The 25,664-nt window shown below is 38.8% G+C and overlaps 2 long non-coding RNA genes across 2 annotated transcripts in view; one reads left to right on the top strand and one right to left on the bottom strand.

The window, feature by feature from the left end:
• Nucleotides 1-16,775: 16,775 nt before the first annotated feature.
• Nucleotides 16,776-17,863, bottom strand: LOC143272027 (uncharacterized). Its single transcript, XR_013049403.1, has 2 exons — nucleotides 17,750-17,863; nucleotides 16,776-17,425 (listed from the first exon to the last, which is right to left on the bottom strand). It is a non-coding gene; the product is annotated as an uncharacterized LOC143272027 (long non-coding RNA).
• A 247-nt stretch (nucleotides 17,864-18,110) lies between these two features.
• The window catches only part of LOC143266979 (uncharacterized), a 165,023-nt gene continuing 157,469 nt past the window's right edge, over nucleotides 18,111-25,664 (top strand). The window contains exon 1 of the long non-coding RNA XR_013041835.1: nucleotides 18,111-18,300. This is a non-coding gene — a long non-coding RNA (uncharacterized LOC143266979). The remainder of the gene's footprint in view (nucleotides 18,301-25,664) is intronic.

Raw genomic sequence — 25,664 nt, 5'->3', positions numbered from 1 at the left:
AGCCAGGTGTCCTCTTTGTATATGCTTAGATTCCATCCCACCCCTGCTCCAGAAACCCTTTCTTTAAACTTCTCCATTTCTGTTCTTCCCTATTGTACACCCCCGCCCCCCCCCCCCCCCCCCCCCCCCGCTGCTTGCTGGTCTGGCCTAAGTGAAGACAGGGGTTATATCTTTTCCCATCAGAGCTGGCCCTGGAGACACAGACACCCCCCCCAACACCCCACCTTACCCCCCCCTACAGCCAACATGCTGCAGGCCAGTGCATAGGTTTATAGTGTTAAGAGAGGTTGCTCTATTTGTACAGGACTGGCCTGAGTGTCCCAGACCATCCCTTGTACATTCTCCTAGATAAACAGACCAGGAGGAAAGAAAGCATTCTGATTTCCAGTGTTTCCTAGAGCATCACTCACTTTAATGAGTGTACACAGGGTTTGATAAGGCTCAGCGCTGAAGAGAATTGAGCTCAATCATGAGGTTCAGAGTTTGCATCTCAAGCACCCACATGGTAGGTCACAATACTCTGTACCCTAGTTCTAGGGTATCTAACTCCCTCTGGTGACCTCAGCTGTCACCAGAAATGCACATACCTAAATGAAGGACAAACACTCACACTCATAAAATAAAGCAAGGAAAATAGAAACCTGTAAGCACAGGACTCTTGAAACTTGTACTGGTGCTTATGGGTCTTGCTAGGTGTGCTCAGTCTTGAGGAAGGTCCATCATTCTGCATTTCCCAGCATGGGGGACTGGCAGAGCAAGTCCAGGATGACAAACTGTAGAGTTGCAGTTCTAGTTGAAGCTTAAGACAATTGTGGACCACAAGGCAGCAAGAGAGTGGGGAACATGGAATTTTTTAACCAAGTGCATATGGACTTTTTCCTCAGCCATCAGCTCTCCCCGATTTTCACCAGACAAACCACAGTGACACTTTTTTTGTATGCACTGCATGAGGCTTCCAGGTAGACTCTGGGGTGGCAAACAGAGGGTCTGATGAAGAAAATGGGAGACAGGAAGTCACTGCCATTCTTGCTATAGTTTATTGTCCTGAAGCACAGCCCTCTCAGGCCTAGCACTTATTAAGCTGAAGATGAATTGTGTTTATAAACACATGACCTTGGCTTAGGTCATTCTTAAATGAAGAATTTAAGCAGTATTTGAAGGCTCTAAGCTCATCATGGGATGAGGAAATTCAACGATGAGGGAGGAACAAATGTCCTGGGTTTCCTGAAGTTTTAGGACTGAACAGTGGCTAATGTCTTCTCCTTTGTTTTCACTGAGGTCCAAGGCAATTTAGGTAATTTTGCTGGTTCACACCTGAGTTCCCTGTACTGGAGAAGAGAGGCAGTAATGTACCATGGCTTTTAGCCTGTTTGGAATCCATAGTGGGAACTTATCTCAAATAACGGCATTCGAGAGAGGAGGGGGGGGCACCTCCTGAGATGCTGTTGCTTGTCCATCAAAAAGTGCAAAGAACCACTCAGGTGCTGTCCTTAATACAGGTGACCATGGGGCTGTTTCTCCTCCCTGCTGCTGCTGCTGCTGCTGTTTTCTTGTTAGCATGGTAAGTGACATTAGTAGTCTCTGAGAGGTGGAGGGTACTGATATTTCTAAATAGACACTTAGTCAACCTTATTTTTGAGGCAGAATCTCTATAAGGCAGTCTAGCCACAGATATTTGGTGATTCTCCTCTCTCAGCTCCCCTCAGCTTTGAATGACAGTGATATTGATGATATGTTTAGGTCAGAGCTAGAGATTTAGGTTGCTGACATTCTGGAGTAGCAAGGAGCCACAAACATCACTGTGGCTACCAAAAGCCAAAAGACACTGGGTAAGTCGGGGAAGGTACAGGTGACTATGAACAACTCATTGCAGCTTGCAAGCCAGGGTCAGTGCTCTTATCTCTCTGGCCACTTCTCCTTTACTGGTTGACAGAGCCTTAGAGGGAATAGTGGTATGAAGTTCTCCACAGACTGACTGGACCCACCGAGGAGACAGAGGTCCTCAGGTAGCTGGGAGAAGTAACATGCCTATCATTAATTCTTGAGTGCCTGGCCCCCATCTACCCTGAGGTATCTTCATGCATCTGCCTCAATCTGTGATATGGATAGCTAAGCAGCAGTAGCAGGCGGTAACACTGGCCAGGGGTTGTGCTGTTGGCATTCCAGGGTCCCCAAGCCTTCTCATCTAGAGATTTCTGAGAGTGAGAACATGACTGAGTAAGTGTTGGGGTCCCTCACAATGTGATGGGAGCCCAAAACAAGGAAGAAGCCATAGATCCTACAGTTTTCATGTAGTGACAACTGGGCCTATTTTTTTCTGGGGACAAGGGGCAGTTTCTCAGGCACAAGAGAACACAGTGGAGGAATAGCTCATACCCATTACAAAAAAGCCTGTTTAAATGTGTGTATATCTACATGTATCTTCATCCCCAGGGGCGACTTTTACATTTGTGTGTGACACGTGAATGTGTATCTTTATGAGTGTAAGGATATACTTGAAGTTGTGAGCATTATTCATGTGTGCTTGGGCATGTGTGTTCATATTCATGTGTGCTTTTGTGTATGGATGTCTATGGTCTTGTGTGTGTGTGTGTGTGTGTGTGTGTGTGTGTGTGTGTGAACATATTTCTTTATAGGTGCCTCTTTTCAGGTCAGAGGACATGTGTGGAGTTGGTTCTCTTCATCCATTTTTACATGGGCTCAGGAGTTGATCTCATGTCCTCAGGCTGGGAAAGCAAGTGCCTCTATACTTAACAAATGTCCTGTACTTGAACACCAATGTAGGGATGGGGAAGATTGGCCTATTAGTGGAAAGTGTAAAATATTCCGTCCTCTGACCAGTCTTCTCATCAATCCTCAATACTCTACTTCAGTGCTACATTTTTTTTTAAACCAATTCTTGTATTCATTCCCAGGACCAACAGTCTGTGCCCCTGTACCCTCACCACACCCAATAGACTGACACTCCTATGGTGTCTTCCCAAGAGCCAGTTATCAATGGCTCTACTGCTGCCCTGGGAATCTCTAACCAAAGGACAAAAGGTACTAGTGCCAGAGAGAGGAGAGCAGACTGCAGGCTGCACTCGGGAGGTGGGAAGGCCCTGAGCCCTGCCTCCTGCTCCCTTGTGAACCAGGAAGTCAGAGAATGATCTGGAGTCAATTCTCTCCTACTACCAAGTAGGGTCCAGGGAGGGAATTAGGACTCATCTTCCCAGACTCAGGTGTATAAGGCCCTTGTTTGATTGTAGACTTCCACATGCCAGCTCCACCCTTTCCTACCCTCACTCTGCCTTGTGGACCAAGGTGCAACACCTCTTCACCATGGCCTTTCAAGGGTCTCTTCTTTATCCACTTTGTCCCTGAAGGTCCACCCTGGCCATCTTCCTGTAGCTTAAGGAGATGTGACAGGTGTAAAACCTCTTGACCATAACCCGAGCTTGCCACTCCTCCCTCTACCTTGTTCCATTGTTCAGAGTGGTGGTGTGTACATATAGTTCCATGCAGATGGCATCCTCCACTGCCAACATATTGCTAGGAGATCTGTTAGAAGAGTGGTATTTGTGCAAAGCACATGAGTTCCCTGTTTTCTATATGCCATTGAGTCTTATGGAATTACAATTCTTACTGTGAAGCATTATTGCCTGAGAGTTAGCAATCAGTGATTTAGTTTATTTTTCATTATTCAGCAATTGACCTGCTTCATAGTTTTGGAATTTAACTTTACACCCTGTATACACCTATCCCTGTTTATAATTCAATGGTTTCCAGGCACACCTTGATTTCTGCCTTAAGATACAGGCTTTAAGAAGTCTGTGTGTTAAATTTATAATTCATGAGACAGTGTTTAATAAAAGTAAGATGGTGACATGAATAGAAAATCACACAACAGCATCAAACACTGTTTTTCCAAGTATTCTCTGAACAAAATACATGTTATGGTGTCAGGTTTGGGGCATTAGGTAAAGTCACCACCTGGATGTGAAGTTCAGAGATGAGGCCAATTTGATCTAATGCATTCTCAACACCAGGATAAAGGGATACAGTTCCATCTCATACATCTTTCTGATTGCTTACTTTGGTGTAGTGTGATTCTAAAATTGATATTTCCATCTGAGAATGTCTTCATAATTATTTTCTGTTATGAATTTCTTCTCACTCTTCAGGGCTAAGGTGATATCCAGGGAAAACACTCTGATATCTTTCACAAATACCTGCTTTTCTTCAGTACTCTGCTGTTCCGAGTCTCCATCTCTACCACACACTTAAGGTGCCCACCTGTGCAGTGCTCAGTTTGGATACATCTGCCTAAATCCTTGAGGTGACCCACCCTGCACCATCAGGTCCTCTGTAGACAGACATCAGGAGATGAAGTATTTTAAAGACTCCTCACATGTCTGCCTTCTGTTTGTTCTCTCATTTCTCATTTCTTTTTGACATACTATTAGTGAGAGCACTTGAAATTCTTTTGAAGAAAAGTCTTCTGCAATGGAAGGTGAAAGCATTTACACAACTGTATCAAGTATGTAAAAAGCATCATTATTTTGGAGTCATTTTTATATAGAAGATGAAAGCAAGTAGGAAGAGATATCAGTGATTTTCACTGTCAGACATTTCCTTTGCTAGAGAGGGTATCCTCCTTGTTAAAGAAATTAAAGTTAGACCAGGTGTGGTCGCATGCACCTTTAGTCCCAGCACTTGGGAGACAGAGACAGGTGGATCTCTGTGAGTTCTGACCAAACTGGTCTACAAAAGGAGTTCCAGGATAACCAAGACTGTTACACAAAGAAACCTTGTCCCCAAAACAAAACAAACCCAACAAAACAAAGAAATTGAAGCTAAAATCTATTACTATTAAAATTGAATTAGAAAGCTCACTTGAACTCAGCAATTCAAATATGTACTTTTAGGAGTTCTTTCTACTGAAATGGCTCAGAATTGACATCATTCCAGTAGTCATCAACACCCCAACTCAGCAGCATTCTTTCTTAGTGTCTCCTAAAGTAGAGAACAACATGGAGAAGGGGCCAATTTTAGGTTTACTTCTTCCAGCCATTCTATGTCAAAGGATCCCAGGTCTGTATGTTCACTTCTGCTGTCCATTGGTAACTCTTAAGAAGAGAATTTTTGTCATTGACAACTTTTATGCTTTCCACACCCGTATTTCCGTGTTTCCTCTGCTAAGAACTGCTACAGGTGTTGAATTTTTACTTTATCAGACACTATGTTACTCAGATACCAAAGGGAACTTCTCTGATTCAGTTTCCCAGTCCACAGCATAAAGTGGAGAGTATTTCATTATAGCAATCTCACAGCACTGTCACGTGTGAGGTAGAAGACTTGGACATTTCTCCCTAGACCACACTTGAGTATAGAATCACAGAGTTTATCAGGGAACAACCAAACAACCAATCAGAACCCTTGCAGGGATTTGAGAAATACTGGAAGTTAAACAGAGGATTTGAGGCCTGGAGAAAGCAAATTCACACATTGCTGGTGAAATACACATGCACTGTAGTCCCACTTTTCAGGACAAACTTCTTGACCCCAGAAGTTCAAGGCCATCCTAGGAAACAGAGAGGTGATTGCTCATATATCAAGGAAAGGAGAGGACAAGATTGGATGAGTAAGTCAGTGGCAGTTTGGAGAGAGGAGAGAAGAAGGAGAGGAAATAGGATGATGACAAGAAAGGAAAGAAGAAAAGAAAGAAATGTCTCCCCTCTACTGATGTAGGTGTAGACCACAGATTTCCTCAAACCTGAAACATGCTTTTTCATATTTATTCTCATTTAACTCCCCTGGCTGTGTAAGAGGCACTTCATATCTTCAATAAACTTTTAAGTGGTTCAACAATTGCACCTATTCATATACTGTCTGTCCCCACTCTCTTTCAAAGTGAAAGAGAGAGAGAGGGGGAGGGAAAGAAAATTTAATATGGGGTTTTAAAGAGTTTTCTAGATACACTCCTATGAGATATTTTTTCTTTATTATAGGAATTCAAGACTGATTTCTGTGTTTTATAAAGATTCTCTTTCAAAACACAGGCCATTCCGACACAGGCCTGTGCAAGGCTTGTAGATTTGCCTGGAAAGATCATTCTGGAGAACAGAAATCAAGTTGCTGTAGATGTTGAACTTAACTTCATGTTCTTCCCTTTGGTGCCTGGCAGGTAGCTACATGGACCACCAAAGACTCAAACAGATAAATTAGTCATGACAAAAGAAATAATCTTAGTTAAAAATAATAAGAAAGAGAATTATAGTCATTTATCTTTATATTAGATCCATTATTACAGCAAAGATCTTCTGTGAGTGAAAATGGTCAAGGTGTGCATGTGAATAAAGAGTTCATGACCCACGGTGTTGCTGAGGTAAAGATGTAGAAACAGACCTTATAATTGCTAAAAAGATCCTGAAGAAAATATCAGATGAAATATACCACTCTCCTTGTTTGCTATAGTAAAACTATATGCATATATATGCTCCATTATATATTTAGCTGAGCTCCATGACTTATTTGTCCTTTTGGGGACCATTTCTCTTTAAGTATTATTTTTAACATTTAAGTCAAAGATGTTTTTTGGTAGGATTTAGTAGATATTGCAAAAAATAAAAGTAAACTACATTTCATAGGCTTTGTTTAATGACACTTTTACATAAAATAAATTTTTTTCAATAATTTTTCTTTTTAAAGAATATTTCTTTAAAGGTCAAATCATGATACTTTGACAAATAAAATATTGCCCTCCAATTTTTGCCTTGGTTTATTGAATAATAAATAATAAGTGACATCAGAGATTACACTGTCTGCCACGTCTCATACCTGACACATTACAAAGGTCAGATTTAAAGGAGCCTGGCGATGCCCAATGCCAAGGATCTGGTCTCTATATATGTCAGGAACACAGCACATCCGGGTGTTTTGCAGAGGGCTGAGGCTATATTGGAAAAGCATGTGGGAAAGGGTGTTTAAAGGGAAAACTAATGAAAAATCTAATGATGAAAACAATGATAAAGAATAATGAATAATAGAGGGAAGTTGTTCTGGGCCATGGATTGTGAACATGTAATGATTATCACACCATCCCAGAGTTTTTAGCAGTGAATTTAACTGACTTAGCTTCTTTTATTTACTATGCTTTCTACAAAGTAATATCTAATTTCCATTGGAATTGAAGGCCATGGAAGATGGTCCATTTTAACTTTGATTTTACCCTGAGGTTGCTTACCAATAATTGATCTTTGTTTCACTATGCTAGCTTTGGAAAAGGAAAAGGCCTTTCTTCATTTCAAAGGAAAAACTAATCTCATTATTTAAGGGTCCTTTGAGTTTCATGTTGAGCACTCAAGAGTGACTCATTTCTAATTCAAGTTAATACTGTACTTGTTTAGAGGCTAAAAAGCTAAGAGAGAGATACTTCCTCTCTGTGGACTGTGTGACAGATATCTCCACATGTTAATTAAGGTAGAACAGAATTACCATATAACTAACCTATGAGAGTTGGTTCTACTGCTGACTTGCAAGCCAAGTCTAGTAGATTAACTGTCAACTTTGACACCCTGTCAGTTTGTCATCCAAACTCATTTCTTTTATCCATATGATTTAACTACTGGCTTTTATATGATCATGGCCATGGCAAAATACAAAATGCATCCAAATGGAACTAAGGAGTCATGTAGATAACAACATTTGAAAATGTAGCTGAACGTTTTCCTGTGTCCTCCTGGTCCACAGCTGCTCAGACCCAAGTAAACACACAGAGACCTATATTAATTAAAACTGCATGGCCATTAGCTCAGGCTTACCATTGACTAGCTCTTACACTTAACTCAGCCCATTTTTGTTAATCTATATGTTGCCATGTGTTCCATGGCTTTACCTGTGTGTCATAACATGCTGCTCCCTGGACAACAGGCTGGTGTCTCCCCATCAGCCTTCCTCTTCCCAGAATTCTCCTTGTCTGCTTATCCTGCCTATAATTCCTGCCTGGCTACTGGCCAATCAGCATTTTATTTATCAACCACTCAGAGCAACACATTCACAGCATACAGAGCAATATCACCCATCATGAAAATTCCATTCTCCTCTAAGACTCAAGGTTGTCTGTTATCCATGGGCCTTGCAAAAGCAAGAAGTTTGAGCCATAGGCCATGGTCATGCAATTTGTAATTGATATAAGCCTCTATATATTTACTTGGGTCTGAGAAGCTGCAGGACCACACAGGACAAGGAATTTTATAAGTGGCTCTGGGCCCTTGATGCTGGGCAAGACCAGGAAAACTTCCAACTATAGCCTGGGAACTCAGTGTGTATATTATATAAAGTTAAAAGAAAAGGTGGGATCTGGGCGGTGGTGGCACACACCTTTAATCCCAGCACTTGGGAGGCAGAGGCATGTGGATCTCTGTGAGTTTGGGGCCAGCCTGTGAGGAAAGGTGCAAAGCTACACAGGGAAACCCTGTCTCAAAAAAACCAAAAAAAAAAAAAACCCAACAAAAAAGGAGATGGGTTTATTAAATACAGCTGAACAAGGAGGTTTGTCATCTCATCTCTGTAGGAGAACAGTCTCAGGATGCAGTCAGTAAGAAGAGGAAGCTACACTTGGTATTTTGTGTACATTCTATTAGACTCTGTACTTGGATCACTGGGAGGTCATTCCATTTTACCTAGCCTGACCTGGGGAAGGCTTTCCCATTTCAATGAGTCTGAGACTCTGATGTCCTTGACATGCCACGCTCATGCCAGCAGTAGAAAGTTACTCAGGATCTCATCTACTCTCCTGTTGATTATAAGCAGCATTGATCAGGAGGGATGAACATCAGAAAAATCTGCCTGGGTTTGCATACCTTGGGAAATTTTGAAAAATCACAAGTCTAGAAGCCTAGGGAAGGCTCCCAGTCCTGTTTAGTCTTTTGGCATTGCAACACCATGTTATCACTCATACTTGCAAACCATACAGTTGAGTTATAAAACAAAATCTCAAATACAAAATCATAATGGTTTAAGTATGTTTGTAATTTTGTGTTGTGTCGTGTTCAGTGCTGTCTTGGGGTAAATGGATGCTGCTGGCTGCCAGGAGGATTCACTTTTAATGTCCTTCCAATTTTCAATATTCCTGCAAGACTTTAATATTTTGTTAAGTTGTAAGCATATGTTTTGCAAGACATAGCAACTGTGCCAGAAAACCAAGTTAAAAAAAATGGTTGGTTTATGACTAAGAGATAATGAATTGATACCTGCTAGAAAAAAAAAATCCCTGAATATTTATAAACTCAAATTATGTAAAGTATATTACTCATCTATGTTACTTTAAATAAAATAATACTATAAAATTAATGACATTTAACAATATTTAGATTTCCCTAATGGCTAGGGAGTATGTTGGTACCTTTATAATAACGCTTGTACACACGTCATGTATCATTTTAGGCGAATGTGTGTACATGACATAAGCACATATCATGTAATTTGTATTGGACAGTGGGGTGAGAGAAAGATTTCTGCCATTTCAGAGTGTGGAATATAATCAATGAATGCAATCCTCATAAAAATATTCCCATCCAATTCTTTAAAATTGATCTCTGGGAATGACTTGGGGTTAAGACTTTACTCTTTTTTGCAGAAGATGCATATTTGATAGCCAACACTTGTTATTGGTTGTAGTATTAAGGCAACTCCATGTACTTAAAAGGGAAGTTTATTTTGTGGGGTAACTTACAAGTAAAGGGATAAGTTACAGGGTCCAGAAAAGGTGTAGTGCCGTCCAGCTGTGTTCTCTGGAAAACTCTGCTCAGTTTACCTCCAGCATCCAAAATCTAGGAACCAAGAGAGCTGGCACATCCAGATCTCAGGTCTTAAGGGCTCCTGTCTCGGCTCTGCCTTGTAGGCATGACAGTTACCAAAGGCTCAATGGGTGTAGTACTTCCAGGTCAAAGCTGGAACAGCTACCCACTACAACCCGTGTCTGGCTGCTCACAATAGCTTTTAACTCCAGCCTTTGACATTTGCCCTGTGTCCCCTTGGTGTTTTGTGTATTAATTCTTTAGTTTAAAATCTCAAATGTATTGCAGCACTTTGGAGCAGCATGCCTTACTTGAGGCTGCACTTTTTTTTGTATGAAATATATCACTAATCCAGTCATTTCCACAGGCTCATTGTTTAAGTATAGAGTTTTAGAAAATGTTGTGTGGTTTGGAAAAACACAAATAGACCAACTTCATGTTTTATTCCTTTATTATTTTCACTATCATGGTTTCCTTGTTGCAGTATCTTGTTATTTTATATAATTTTTAAATTTTTATTCTTTTATTTTCCATATAGGTTTTACTCACATCCTCTTTCTGGATTCTTCTCATTCCTTCTATATTTTACTAATCATCTGAGCAAAATGCCACATAGGAAGTAGAAAATGTCCCTATTGAGAACTCTCCTGCAGTCAGGGCTTCCTTGCAGGACATAGTCTCCTCCTGGACCTTGTTAGGACTTTCTTTTTAATGCAGGGATTGAGAGCTGTGGCGGAGGAGTAACTGCCTAGGGTGTTGATGACAGCGACCGGGCACATGCAGCTGGAAAGGTGTGGGAACTTCTCTCTAGAGTTCAGAGAGTCCTGAGAGTTTTCACAATGAGTTTGTGGAGAAAGCAAAAGGATTTCTTTCCTCTACCAAGAAATTCGTACTGCTGAGTGATGAGAGAAATCTTTGGTGGCCAGAGGTTCATATAAGAGAGCTGACCCTGAGAGAGACAGAGATCCTACAGGCTACAGAAAGCCTTTCTGAGCTCTGTGGTAATTGTAGTCTGGCTTTTTGGTCCTGACAATACTTGTGCACATGGACTTGCTCTGAATTGTGTCCTCTTGAAGGATTTGGTCCTTTGCTTCACTTCCATGTTAATCTGCAAACTTTCTGACATTAGAACTTTTTTCTTAAAAATTTAAAACTATATTATTTATATGTGCTGGGTGGTTTTATGTCAGTTTGACACAAGCTACAGTCACCTGACAGGAGGGAACCTTGACTGGAAAACTTCCTTCATAAGATCAGGCTGTGGACAAGCCTTCAGAGCATTTTCCTAACTAGTGATTGATGAGGGAGGGCTCAGCCGATGCCCTCCCTGTTCTGGTGATCCTGGGTTAAGGAAACATGCTGAGCAAGCTGTGTGAGCTAGCCAGTAAGTAGAGTTCCTCCCTGGATTCTGTATCAGCTACTGCCTCCAGGTTCCTGCCCTGTTTGAGTTTCTGCCCTGACTTCCTTCAGTGATGAACAGAGATGTGAAAGCATAACCCAAATAAAGCGTTTCCTCTCCTAGTTGTTTTGGTTATAGCATTTCATCACTGCAATATTAAAAATAACTGCAACAATATGTTTATTTTGTACTCACCTGTGTGTGCACATAGCATGTGTGTTGTCCCATGATATGAGGGTGCAATTCACAGGACAAATGTGGTTCTTTCCATCCACCATGAAGGTCCTGGGGATTGAATTCAGGTAATCAGACTTGGCGGCAGGCACCTTTACTCAGCAAGCCATCGCACCAGGTCCAGACAATTTTTAAACTATGTTTTTTTTTTGTACTTGGAAGACTTTATTCCCATCTTCACCTCTTCATCACAGACTTTTTATTTTATACCTTGTCTTAGTTAGAGTTAATATTGTTAAGATGGAACACTATTGCCAAAAGCAAATGGGGTAGGAAAGGACTTATGTGGCTTATACTTCTGCATTACTGTTCATCATCAAAAGAAGTCAGGACAGGGAATCAAGCAGGGTGGGAACCTAGAGATAGAAGCTGATGCAGAGGCCATGGAGAGGTGCTGCTTACTGGTTTGCTCTTTATTATGGCTTGCTCAGCTATCTCTTATTGAACCCAGGACCATCAGCATAGGGTGGAACCACCCACAATGAGATGGGCCACCCACAATTAATCACTAATTAAAAAGATGTTTTACAGGTTTGCTTACAGCCCATTCTCATATCAACACTTTCTCAACTGAGGTCCCATCCTCTCCAGTGACTTTAGTTTGTGTAAAGTTGACATAAAACCAGCCAGCCCATACCTCTACCATGAGTGTATGGTCTCTGAGTCTGTTCTGGCTTATCCCAGCCAACAATCATGGAAAGAGGACAGAGTGGAAGCTCTTTGAGTGTTGACTCTAGGCTAACCAATGGTAACATGATATAAATGTGAACAGATAGGAAGTGGAAATAATGTACTGTTTTTGATAATTTTACATGATTGCATTACCAAGTTGTGGAAACAAGGAAGGCTGAAAAATAAAACAATTCTATTTCTCTTTGCATTAGGTATGGAAACTGACCTTCAAAGTATAAAGTGTTAGAACTTTTTGTATAAGAGTAAACTAAGAATTTAAGGATTATTAAACAATTGAAAGATGAGTGAAGACATATTTTCCACAGCCCACACATGGTCACATGGATGTACATTTTTCCTGAAAGGGCAAACTTGTCAAGATTTTAGACAGAACATTCTGTGACTTAGCATCTGAAAATATGACCTTTACACTGCATTATTAAACATAGAATATATTCCTGAAAACAAAGCTATTATCCTGTTCAATTTCCAAGTTCACATGCTTGGAGATGCCATGCATTCGTGTCTTCTGAGGAAATGAGGAGGCTTAAGATATTTCCATAGAGCATGTTTAAAAATCCATATTTGTTAAAAAAAAAAACAGCAATCCAGAAGGCCAGTAAAGGTGATCAAATACACTTGTGCACCTCGGAGGCTTATATATTAAAGCAATTATCAGCTAATTACTACCATTGTGGACTGCAGAGGTAATATGTCTGCATAACCTTTGACAATACACACACACACACACACACACACACACACACAATATTTGTTGCTTGTTGAAACCATCTGCATTTCTTTTTATACATTTTTATTATTTGTTTTATAAAATGATAATCTATCACTTATCCCTTCCTTTTCCTCCCTCCAAACTCTCTCATCTATCTCCCCTTGCTCTCTTTCAAATTCATGGCCTAGTTTTTCGTTAATTGTTATTACAAGTATTTATGCATATGTATATACATATAGATTCCTAAATAAAACTTGTTCAGTCTGTGTAACATTACTTATACGTATATTTTCACACTAACCTTTTGATATTAGATAACCAATTCATAATACTCATTCCAGGAAAGACTATTTCTCCCACTCTCAGCATCTCTTAGTTACCTGCAGTTCTTTGTGTGGAGTTCAGGACTCACAGCTTATTTTTAATGAGCCAACCTAGTAGAAATCTTTGAAAGAATCACTTTTTCTGACTAAAATGGTATGTTCATTCATAAATTTGTTTTCATGAAGCAAGAGACATAGCTGCTATAGAAATAAAACATGAGTTCCTAATTACCAGAAATACATTTTGTATATATGCCTTAAACAGCTTCAGAAATATGGGAGAGAGTTATGTTGTAAACAGTGTACACTAGGAGAGACTAGAATTAGCATATGAAAAGTAATTATAGTAAAGGACAGCTGATTAAATTCTAAAAGCAAATTCAAATGGGAACATGGTAGTAAGACTCAAAGGAGGTGACACAGAGAGACACAGGCCAGGCATCGAGACAGAGGGATGATAGAAAATGAATAACAAATGCTAGAAGTGTCATTTACAGATAGAAGGTAGATAGAGATAGATTATAGATAATAGGTAGGCTGTAGATGAAAGGTAGGTGACTCTAGATCATGTATAGAAGATAAATACCAGGCTAGACAGATGGTTCAACAGTTAAGAGCACTGGCTACCTTTCCAAAAGTCCTGGGTTCAATTCCCAACAACCACATGGTATGGTTCACAACCATCTGTAATGAGATCTGGTGCCTGCTTCTGGTGTGCAGGCATGCATACAGGAAGAACACTGTATACATAATAATAAATTAATAAATTTTAAAAAAGAAGATAGATATTAGTAGATGGTAAATTATAGATGACAGATATAAGATATAGATAAATAGATAGATAAACCATTTAGCTTAATTTTCACGGTAGTTTTTAACAGGAAAAAGCTTTAATAAAACACAAAAGATTGTGATACATCAAGGCAAGTCCTCGAGGACAGATCCTGAGTTTAGTTCTGAGACCACAGGAAATTTGCAAAAAATTGTTGTAAAATGAGGCGACTGTGTTTCTGACATGCCAGTAATATTTTTCTTGAATAATGCAAAATTGTGAAATATAATGCTTAGAACAGCCCAGACAAAGCTCTTAGTTCAATCTCTAGTGATGCAAAAGAAACATAGTCTTCAATGTGTTTTCATTTATGACAATTGTAATTCATGACTGTATGAAGGTGAATTCATGACTGTATGAAGGTGTATGAAGGTGAAAGGTCATAGCTAGGTTGAGTGAGGACAGCAAATTGATCAAAGATTGTATTCCACATGAATTACAGCTCTAACTTGTGAATGTACTTTTCTGTTTTTCATTTCAGCCTCCTGAGTTTCTGATGAAACCTGTAGCTAGAAACCCTTTGACTAATGACTTTTGCTGGCTAATACTGTTTGTATAGAGGTAATTTCCATGAAAAAGGGATGCATTTTACTTGAGAAAGAAAAGCACAAAACACAACTTTTTTAGCTTCTGATGTTAGGAATCATTTCCAGATATATATGTAGATCAAAGGAGAGAAAACACAGGGTCACATATTTTATGTCAAAACGGTGTAATAGTACATCTAAAAACTTGATGGGATTTCAAATATTTAATGAAGATTCTTATCATTGAATTGCAGAAACTTGATGTTAGGATTTGAACATGACTGAGGTCCCCATTTACCTCGAGTACTACATAGAACCCTCTCAGAGACCACCAGCTGGCTGATCTACCATTTGTTCTTAAATTCATCATTACCATACCACCTCTAATATAGCAAAGCAAAATGAATTTCCATCACCCAGATATGTAATCCTTTACACTAATTTTGCTGGTGTGTGCACATGTCCAGTAATACAATATTTCCCTACAAGAAACCTTACAGTATAACCTTCATCTCCTTAAAAAGGATCATCAGTTATAATATTTATATTTATTTAATTTTATCCTCACATGACATATGTGTAATTGCTCTCTTTCCTTTGTAAATTAATTATATGGTTTATGAAAACTTCAGCGAGTTTTTCAGCAGGAAATTCTTTTTTGCATTTTATATTCATATATTATAAAGAGCATTCTAAATTTAATTTTCCACATATTAGCCCAGTCATGTTCCCCACTCATCTTATTTACAAATAGCTGCATTTAGCTTGTTTGCATTATGTATATATATAAGTGTGTTCTCATCTCATTGTGCTTTAATTTAAATTTTAATTGTTTTATTATGGTGAAAGGCTATAACAATTTAGGTATTCATAACTTACTGTGCTTAAAGCATATCTCCTCTTCTAGAAAAATTTACATAATCAAAAATCATACAGTTCGTACTAAGGAATAATAAACTACTAAAGAAATAATAATACTTTATGAATGAATGGTTTCTTCCAATGAGAAGATAATTAAGTAAGAATACTTTAGCTCCAACTCTGCCTGTTGTTTACTTGAATTCTTATGCATCCATGGGTTGGAAAGACTGATAGCATATCCAGCACTGGGGAGGACAAGTAATGGAGAAAGAAGAACTATTAGTTCTTGATAATGCCAGTTGACATAGTTCAAACTCTAAATCACATTTATAGATTTTTAAGACAATATTAATTAATGGGTGATCAATAATAAATGTACTTGGGAATTCACTTTTCTTATTCCAGCTGGCACACCGTACCATCCACTCAGTCAAATACTGCAGGTGGTAATGTCAGTCTGACATTGCTCAGGTCAAATTCAAGTTCATAAAGACCCTTGTTTCAAACAGCCATCTTGTAAACAATGCCATTGTCCTCTTTATATGTTGCCTTATTCATCTCAATAATCATGTCATTTCATCCTACATTACTAATTGTCTTGTTTCACTTGCTTACCCTCAATGTTCTTGTTTGTCTATGATTGCATAGATTGAAATGTACAATGTGCACACATATACAAAAACACAAATGCACATGCACACTGTATACTCATGAAGTCATACAGATAAATACATAAGCATATTACTAATGCATAAATATTTATACATATATACAGATAAATGTGCAAACATGAATATATACATATATATGCATGTACATACAGAAGCATACATATGTACACGACTCAGAAAATAGGCAAAGTCACATACACAAATATAGGTGTCTTCACTGGTATATATACAAAAATGCAATCATATACATATGCTTACACACAAACACATATACACATTCACACAAAAAATATACATGATCTATACTGTACACACACAAGAATGCATGCACATACACATACATACACAATACACAAATATACACATAAAAACACATGCATAAATTTACAAAAAAACTCATATAGAACAAACTCATATGTACAATTACACACACATACACAAGCACACACAAATGCACACTTAACACACATATACATGCACACACATACAGATATAAATACACACAAATACATACATATGTACAATGCACACATACACATGAACATACATATATGCATACCTAAATACACATACATGTAAATAAACACAGAACACATACATATACAATGCATGCATACACAGGCACACACATACACACATGTACATGCACACTTGCAAACGTACATATACACCTGCACACACAGATTGAACTAGCTGCTGAAGCCAGGCTGATGACCATGCGCCTGTCCTCACTGACTTTGATGCTTTATCTTTGCAATAGTTTATTTTCCCTCCTCACTCAACTGTGAGTCTGTTAAATACTGCTTTCAGAGGAAGATGGGTTCATGGTTGTGTGAAATCACCACTCCGTTTCCTGATCTTTGGGTCAGTAATGATCTTGCTGGAGACTAGCAGAATGTGTCCTGTCATCTTTAGCGTTTTGGCCTCCTCCACACGAATATTATGTATTTATGCCATTCCATCTTCGAGAGGGACTCACATCCCAATCACATGTGAAAGGAGGACTTATCCCTTATACACTCAATGGCAGAATTATTAAAGTGAGGTTGTCTTTTTTTTTGTTGTTGTTGTTACTTTCTGTTTGATGGAATGTGTGTAAATGCTCATGAGAGATTATCATTACTGGTAAGCCTGGATGTTTAGCAGCTCAGTTTTAGCTCACAGACTGTTAAGACTAAACCTCTCTAGGAGTAAAGTGAACAGATGCCACAGCTCATTTGCATGAAGATGAGAGGATTCTGAGTGAAGTGAAGTGGTAATTAGGTCCATGGAAAGGAATCAGCAAAGTGATGGTGCCTCCCAGTTTATGCTTGAACTTGCTGAGCACCTGACAATTGTCAATGCATCTTTTTCTTTTTCATGGGAACTCCTGGGTCTTCACAGCCTTTGGGCATCTGGAGAAAATACATAGTATTTTCAGTTCTTGGGGGTGCAGACTGTTCTCTGAACAGTAAGCAGATTATTAACGAATATATTAACTTGATGTTCTTTGCAAATATTTATTTAAAGGCTTAAGGGGATATGAAAAACAAAGCCTTTATAAGTTGAAATGAGTCTTGCTACCTATGCAAAAGTCTATTTGAACCCATTGTTTATCTTCTGTGTTATCTTTCACAGAAGCATGGTGTGAGAAGAAAGGGACTGTTGTGTAATTGATTGAGATATTTAAAAGGGAATTTTCATGTGATAAAAGCCTGGAGTTACATATCAAGTGTTACCTTAGGAAGATCTTCAACTTTCCATCAAAATTATAATTTCAGAGAGATGTTTGAATATTACATTTCCCATAGCACACTGAAGAACAGAGTCAAAGAGTTTCAATTTTACACAAGTAAATCTACCAAATATGTTAAAATTCCAGCATTAGAGATCCACATTGCCCAATATGTGTGAACAATAATTCCACCAGTAACATATGTGCACACCAAATTGTGAACAAAGTGCCCCTTTCCTTTACACATTCTAGTCAGAAATGAGGAAAAATATATACCTAAGGAGAATCACCTTGGTAAAGACACCAATTTGAGAATGATTCATGAAGGAGCATGCACACATCCCACCCCATCCCCCACTCTTGCCAGTTAGAAATGCAGTTAACAGTTTACTGCTTGTGACTGTGTCAGAGTGGAGGGAGAGCTTGTGGGACTGACTCTGTAGTCCAGGTGTAACGTGTCATGTGGGACTGAATTAGAGGACCCCCGTGCTTTGGCAGTGGGGAATTTCTAGCACATGGAGACCTGCCCCTGTCAGCAGTGACTGTGTTAAGAAAGTAAGTGTGACAGTTTGGTTTCTCTTATCTCATTAAGAGAGTGTTTGAGATTTACTAAAGAAGATATTTCTACCATCTAAGATCTCCTATGCTTCAGGGTTGAATTACAAAACTGGGAATAGTGTTACTGGAAAAGGATCAAAGGGTAGCTGTGGTGGTAATCTAATTGTACTGAATTATTATTTTGATTGTATGTTAATAAATAAAGTTGTCTGGGAGTCAGAGCTATTAGAGCCATAGCAAGAGTGTGGTGGTGGTGGCACACGCCTTTAATCCCATAGATATCTGTGTGTTCAGGGTCAGAGCTATTAGAGCCATAGCAAGAGTGTGGCGGTGGTGGCACACGCCTTTAATCCCATAAGATCTCTGTGTGTTCAGGGATACAGCCAGCATTGGAGACATATGCCTTTAAGACCTAGGGGGCTGTACATTCAGACAGTGACGAGGCAGTCATGTGTTTGGGTTTACAACCAATGAGAAGGCAAAACAACATACTTTAAAAAAACGAACCGACAGGAAGTAGGTCTCTTTTCGCGAAGCTGGGACAGCAGGAGGAAGGGTGAGATTTTAGCTCTGAGCTCTGACTTCTCGGCTTTCTCTTTTTAAAAAAAAAAAAAAAGTCTGCAGGAAACCATGACCATGCTTAACAGCAACTTTGAAATCTTCAAAAGGACTATGGTAAAACCATTAAGCTGATTAACACCACGGAAAGATCTGCTTTGGACTACAAACTGGTTAGGACAATTCTGAGATGGCTAGCTGAGATGAACCAGCCTGACAGACTACTCGAACAAGGACTTGAAACAAGCCCTGAACTTTCCTATTATGCAGAGACTGGACAAACGATACAGGACTTGATGATTAACCCCCAAATTTTCTTTTCAAGATTCCCTAAAGATATCTTCACCCCTAGAAAGCAAAAAGAAAAAAAGAATATAGATATGAGATAGATCATCGAATCTACTCTGAGAAAAAAGATAAAGAAATAATAGGATAAATAGGTAGATCACTGAATCTACACTGAAGAAAAAGGGGAAGATATAAAAATGACAAAAGGTAGACTACTGAATCTATTATGAAAAGAAAGAAGAGAAAATATGGATATGATAAGGTAAAAAGGGAGATTATGGAATCTACTTTTAAAAAGGAACTACTTGTTTTAAATAAGATAAGTAATGAAAATTTTTTGGTCTGAGTTTATCAGATGTTACTGGACTGGACATTGTTAATATATATAATGGAGTTTTTTATCTGAAAAATGTTAATGGACTAGACATCATTAATGTAATTTTGGCTGTATATATTGTATATACTTATTAGATAGTTTTTCTTGTATTAGTTATAAGCTTTTTTAATTTTAGACAAAAAGAGTGGAGATGTGGTGGTATTGTGTTCACCAAAATATTGTGTACCTTAATAAACTTACCTGGGGTCAGAGAACAGACAAGCCACTAGTTAGTCAGTGATAGCACACGCCTTTAATCCTAGCATTCCAGAGATAGAAATCCCTCTGGATCTCTGTGAGTTCAAGGCCACATTGGAAATAGCCAAGCATGGTGACACACACCTTTAATCCCAGAAAGCCAGCCTTTAATCCCAGGGTGTGGTGGTAGAAAGTAGAAAGATATATAAGGCGTGAGGACCAGAAACTAGAGGCTTTTGGCTGGTTAAGCATTTGGCCTGGTTAAGCTTTCAGGCTATGGAGCAACACAGTTCAGCTGAGATTCATTCTGGATGAGGACTCAGAGGCTTCCAGTCTGAGGAAACAGGACCAGCTGAGGAACTGGTGAGGTGAGATAGCTGTGGCTTATTCTGTCTCTCTGATCTACCAGTATGGACCCCAATAACTCGCCTCGGGTTTGATTTTATTAATAAGAACCTTTAAGAATCCTGCAACAGGTAGCAATTAGATATGTAAGAATACAGAAATGGACCTTGAGAGGGAAGGCTAGACAGCTCTCAACAGACCTCTCTGGAACAGCAGAACTTAACCTGATTTATTAACTTATTTTTCATGGTGGAAATTGAAGCTAAGATCCAGTGCATGTATTTTAAAACATATTTATTTTTTTGAAAACTTACTACAAAATATTTTGATCATATTCACTCTCTATTATCTCAACTCCTTCAAGAGCTCCTTCAACCTCCCTACCCTCTCAACTTCATATTCTTTCTTCATTTTGTATAATAAGTTTTCTAGGCCATTTAGTAGTCCTGCATACTCATGGTAATGAGGCACTCCAGAGCAGCACCGTAGATTTACCAGAAGCCACACCATTAAAGGAATCTGACTTTCTCCCTCCCATTACCTATCCATTGTACATTTGAGCAACGCTTGATACTCACAACCCAAACTCATGAACTTTCTTTTCAGACTTCACTATGACTGTACATAAATCAACATTAATTTTATGACTTGTCTATTCTTCAAATTCAGACAACATTTTCTATTTGTAGGGCACCTACAGCCCAGTCAGTCTTTATTAATTGAATGTAATTCACCAAGTCCAGGATGGCCTACCTTTGTATCAAAACACACATCTCTTCTACTTCATGAAATATCCTTCTACTGTTCCTTTATTTGTTTCTTTTTCCTGTTGTTGAATTAAATTTATTTCTTAACCAAAGACATCAGATATTTTCTGTGGCTCTAATACATATGGAAAGCTTCTTTCCCTTTGCTCAATTTCATACTATCTTTATATTTTGGTTTATATTTTATATGAATTTCTTTTATTTTGTCATGTTTAAGGTCTTTTTTGTATATAAATAAAAGAGTTTCTGGCATGTAATACTACTGAGTAAATGGATAAATTTTCAGAATTGATATAATTGCCATAGAAAAATGATGAAAGCAATCTACATATCAGCCCAAACTAAGGTACTCTCTGCCTTTTTTGTCTTAATATTCCTGCCTACACCTTTTGTTAAAACACCACAAAAAATGACTACATGGAGATATGTCTCCTCTCCATGTCAAACTCTTTCAGTGAACCACAGAAAGAGGAGAGGAAAAGTGCAGGACGATATTTTCAAAGCAAGATGAAATGAGTTACAGCTTCAGAATCACAGCCTAGATATTCACTGCTGAGACTGATGAGACTGTTTAGAATAGGCAAGAAGAGGCCTGATTCTTCAGGACTTTAGAATGCTACAAACCTATAGTCAGAAACAAAGTCACTTTGAGAATGCTTACACTAGAAATTCTCCTATTCATTGTGCTCAACTATGTGAGCAATTATTCTTATTAAATTATGAACTTAATTCAACTTGTGAGCCCTAACTCTGGCAAGACATCCAGCCAGGTAGAGCCACCTTTCCCTTTTTCCCCTCTTCTTCTTCTTCTTCTTCTTCTTCTTCTTCTTCTTCTTCTTCTTCTTCTTCTTCTTCTTCTTCTTCTTCTCCTCCTCCTCCTCCTCCTCCTCCTCCTCCTCCTCCTCCTCCTCCTCCTCCTTCTCCTCCTCCTCCTCCTTCTTCTTCTTCTTCTCCCTCCTCTCCTCCTCCTCCTCCTCCTCCTCCTCCTCCTCCTCCTCCTTTTGTAGATCAGGCTGGTTTCACACTCACAGAGATCTATCTGTCTCTGAGTGCTGGAATTAAAGGAGTGGCCCATCACACCTGGCTTCAAGTAGAGCCTTCTTATCACTATTCCAGGAGTGTAGTTTTTCTTATTAACATCTAGAATTAAGTAAGCTCTTGAACAAGATAAGCCCCATGTCCAGTATCATGATTGTGAGATTCTTGTGCCAGTTGCAACTCTTCACACTTCATTTGACTGAATTTCTAACTCTTTAATTATTTTTATCCTTCTCTATCCATATTTCTACTGTCTTTACTTCATATACAACTGGATTTTATTTCCATTTCTTTCTGAATGTTGTGTATGTCTTTAGAACAATATCTTTCTACTTAAACTAGATATGTTTGAGGGAAAACTCCAATTTAAGAGAGTTCAAATCTCTTGCAAATCACCATCTCTTTCACCATTTCATTCATTGTTTTGATTTCCCATATGATTGTATAACTGTGCCAAGATTTCAAGTACTCCTGATACTATTTCTAAAGATGCCCAAACTTGTTGAGATCCCATGGGAGACATTCTATTCTCACAGCGTGTGTAAATCACATGGACAGCCTGTCTCCAAGAAGACATTACTTTGTTGTATGACACAGTTCACCAGACCTTCAGATTGGAGATTATTAGCAAGTAGCAGGTTAGCCACTAAAATTGTCTCTTGGTTCAGCAAGCATTTACTATACATAGAAAATGTTGTTCTTTATAATACTTTATATTAACCTGATGTCAGGTAGTTATGGACTATTTCCTGTGTATTAGTGATTTCTTACATGTTTATCTGTGTATCACAAGCATGCATGGTGGCCTCTGAGTCCAGAATAGGTTGTCAAATCCCTGGCAACTTATTACCTGTCATGTGTGTGCTGGGAATCAAACACAAGTAACCTTCAGGAGCAGCAAGTAATTTTAAATTTTGAATGCATCTTTGACTCTCTTGAGTCTTATTTTGAATCCATCTCTTCAGCTCTAGTCATTGATTGATTTATTTATTTTTTATTTTCTTATTTTTTTAAGTCATTGATTTTTTTAAAAGAACTTATTTTAAACCTAGACTGTTGCCAAGATAATAAGTTGCCCTCCACAAACTGATAGCAAGTTCCCATTGCTGAAGACAATACCTATACATGAAGAGGTTGAGCTGGTGGCTACATAGAATCTGCTCACCACCATGTTCTAGTGTCTTTGACATGGAAGCATACTCTGTAGGCTACCAAAAGAGAAACAACCTAACCACCAAATCTTTGATCTACAAGGATATACATATACATGCTGGTAAAATATACTAGGGCAATGGTGGCACAAACTCTGTGAGAATAACCAACTGATGTCTGATTTGACTTAAAGCCCACTCTGTGAGAGAGCACCCATACCAGACATTGCTTGTGACCAAGAAACAGACTAGATAGCTCAGAGAACTAAGAAAGAACCAAATGTTATTTCTCTAAAAAAAAAAGTAACAATAAAATGACTAAAATGACACCTAATGATATTTTACTATACTCCTAAATCGGTGCCTTATTCAGTCATCATCAGAGAAGCAGATGGAAACAGATGCAGAGACCCCCCAGTCAGACATTACACACACACACACACACACACACACACACACACACACACACACACACACATATTGGAACACACAGCTTTAAATGAGATGTCTCCATCAACTTTCCCCACCTCAGAATTCAGGGAACCCCACAAGAGAGGAATCAGAAGGAACAGGGGTAACAGAAGGTATGGAGAACACCAAGAAAACAAGGCCCTCTAAAACAACTGAGAAAATCTTGTATGAACTCACAGTCTGAAGCAAGAAAGCACAGTGTAGATGTAACCAACCATCTTATTAAATAAGAAACACAGAACCAAAGCAAAGTAGAAAGCCAAGAGGTCAGAGCTAAGAGCTAAAACCTTACCCTTCCTCCGGCGGTGGTCCTACCTCTCCAAACCAGAGCTACTTCCTGTGTTAAAGTCTTTATATAGAGTTTCTGTTCTGCCTTCTCATTGGTTGTAAACCCAACCACATGACCTCCTCGTCACGGCCTGTCTGTATAGACCTCCAGGTTTTCTATGATTGGTATTGAGATTAAAGGCATGTGTATCCAGTACTGGCTGTATCCCTGAACACACAGAGACTTACCTAGCTCTGCCTACCAAGTGCTGGGATTACAAGCATACGCCACCACTGCCCTGCTTTCCCATGGCTTGCTAATAGCTCTGACCCCCGGGCAACTTTATTTATTAACTAACAAATAACATTTTAATACAAATAAAATGTCACCATAGCACAGGGCCTACATGCACCAGGTCTTCTGTATATACACTATAGCTTTCGTTTCATACTTTATGGAATTCATGAATGTGAAAATGAATGGGTCTCTGATTCTTGTGCCTTCTCTTTTATTTTTCTGTTGGCTTGGACTATCCAACTTCAGTATGATTTTTTTCATCTTATTATATTTTATTTTGTTATGTTTTTTGGTATCTCCTAGAAGCCTGTTCTTTTCTAAAGAGAGACAGAATGGGAATGGATCTAGGTGAGAGAGAAGGCAGGAAGTAACTGGAACACGTAGAGGGAGGAGAAATTGTATTCAGATTATATTGCATGAGAAAAGAATCAGTGTATAAGAAAAGGGAAAACTCAATACATTTTAAAAAGAATATAAAGAAAATGTGGTTATGAATTTGAGTAGGAGCAAGGTAAGTAAACATTGGATGAGTTTGAGGGAGGAGAAGAAAAGAGATGTTTCATTTTTTTGCTTTTTGGCTGTTTTGGGGGGACCTGCCACCCAGCTCCCAAATAAATCACACACAGAGGCTTATTATTACTTATAAATGTCTAGCCTTAGCTTAGCTTGTTTCTTGCCAGCTTCCCTTAACTTAGCCTATCTACTTTTTGCCTCTGGACTTTTCCCATTCTCTTACTTCTGTAAATCTTACTCTTACTCTGTGGCTTGCTGTGTCATCATCCAGCTGGCTGCTGGAGTCCTCCTCCTTCTCTGGCTACTTCTTTTTTCTCCTTCCCAGATTTCTCCTTCTATATAGTCTCTCTGCCTGCTAGCCCTGCCTATACTATCTCCTGCCTTGACATTGGCTGTTCAGTTCTTTATCAGATCATCAGATATTTTATCTAGTCAAAGTAACACAGCTTCACAGAGTTAAACAAATGCACCATAAACAAAAGTAGCACACCTTAAAATAATACTCCCCAACAGGGATAAAACCTATAAAGATTAATAAGAATAATAAAATAATTTATTTTAAATCTTCTCATTCCCTTCTCAGGGATCTATGTTGTCTATGAAAGTTTGTACATAGACAGTTGATGTTTGTGAGTTTTACCTTTCAGACATACCAGATATCTATCAGAATTTTACAATTTAGAGCTAATACATTGTACTTTAAAGGTGTTCTGACCACTGAAGAGCTGTAGTTTCTAAAAGATGAGCAACAATCAAGCAAGGGAGAACAAAGCCTTCCCCTTAAAGCATATCAAAATGGGTACTTTCAAGGGGGTGGTGGGACTAGAGACAATGTCTCTGCATTTCTGGATTTCCTGGAGATGACTGTGTAGATCAAGCTGGCCTCTAGCTACTGAGATCTTCTTGACTCTGCCTTCAGACTGCTAGGGTTAAAGTTGCACATCACTATGCCCTGCTACTGGTTTTGAGACTGTACAATCTCTAGTTTAATGTTCTATTTCTGTCCTACTGTAACCATGTAAACATGGTTGAATAAGCATGAAATGAGTGCCTTTTTGATGAGAGTGTGGATTGGTTTTGAACAGAAGTTT

Source organism: Peromyscus maniculatus, chromosome 1 (assembly GCF_049852395.1).
Source record: "Peromyscus maniculatus bairdii isolate BWxNUB_F1_BW_parent chromosome 1, HU_Pman_BW_mat_3.1, whole genome shotgun sequence".
In the NCBI taxonomy this organism is placed as follows: Eukaryota; Metazoa; Chordata; class Mammalia; order Rodentia; family Cricetidae; genus Peromyscus; species Peromyscus maniculatus.
Note: the sequence above shows the minus strand (reverse complement) of the source record. Positions and strands in the feature narration are given on the sequence as shown.